This window comes from Dioscorea cayenensis, chromosome 7, assembly GCF_009730915.1.
Source record: "Dioscorea cayenensis subsp. rotundata cultivar TDr96_F1 chromosome 7, TDr96_F1_v2_PseudoChromosome.rev07_lg8_w22 25.fasta, whole genome shotgun sequence".
Classification (NCBI taxonomy): Eukaryota; Viridiplantae; Streptophyta; class Magnoliopsida; order Dioscoreales; family Dioscoreaceae; genus Dioscorea; species Dioscorea cayenensis.
This window is the reverse complement of record NC_052477.1, coordinates 26,094,645-26,095,792: the sequence shown is the minus strand read 5'-3', so window position 1 is coordinate 26,095,792 and position 1,148 is coordinate 26,094,645.

Below are 1,148 nucleotides of genomic sequence, written 5' to 3'. Positions count from 1 at the left end.
AATGCAGCCCAACATCAACTCAATGGCTTCTCAACACTACCATGAACTCCATTATCAACACTTGTGGTCTCTTCCCAGAGAACTCCATTATCAATCTCAGTACCACTGGCGATGTCATTGATGATGTCGTTCTCTTTAGGTCAATTCACGGTAACACTATGAGCATTGCATCATTGGCATGGACCGTATTTGTCACATTTGTCATTTGAACAAAATTTGTCATATTTTAGGCATGACCCATGCATGGAATGGAATTACACTACAACTTCCACGCATTATATATTTTTAGTTATGTGGCATTATATATTGGGAATTAAAAATAATTAAAACATATGTTTTTATGGAATTTTGTAATATGCAAAGGTTGAGTAACTTAAATAATGGTATTTTTTAAAAAAATATGTAGATTTATTGGAAAATAGTTTGAATAGTAGATATGGTTGAAAACAACGCAAAAGCGCAATGATTTCACTTTTTACTCGAGTGGGAATAAACGGGTTCAAAACCGCACTGCGTGTGAATCTGTGATAAGCCGGAGTAATATACATATGTTCATTCTCTTTGCAATATTTAACGATTAAAAAGACGATTTAATAAACCCCACTTGAGAAAAACAAAGATTGTTCAACTTATTTCAATTCATTGCAAAACCCATGTTCCAAATATTTTTCACATTTTCAACACTCATTTCCACTTTCCAGCCAAGGTCAAGAACATACAACCATTCTACAACAGAGTGTGATTCTCAGCAACAACATGCTAGCAAATGAATAGTTTATATTATCCATTTTAAAATATCAATAAATAAAAATCACATGCATGAATTCATGAAGCCAATAAAATCCAGCCCAACATCATCAACATCGATCATCAACTCAATGGCTTCTCAACACTGCCATGAACTACTACTCTCCACTTTACTCTTTCTCTTCATCTCCCTCTCCACTCAAAGCCATGAAACCTCGGTTTTCCCTGTCGGGAAAAAGATCCCACCACCCTCCAATACATCACCGGGCATTTACCAAAGAACTCCTCTCGTCCCCGTCAAGCTCCTCGTCGACATTGGAAGCGGCTTCATGTGGGTAAACCGTGACAATCACTACATCTCATCATCTTTCCGCAGCAGATGCAACTCCAAAGATGTGCCC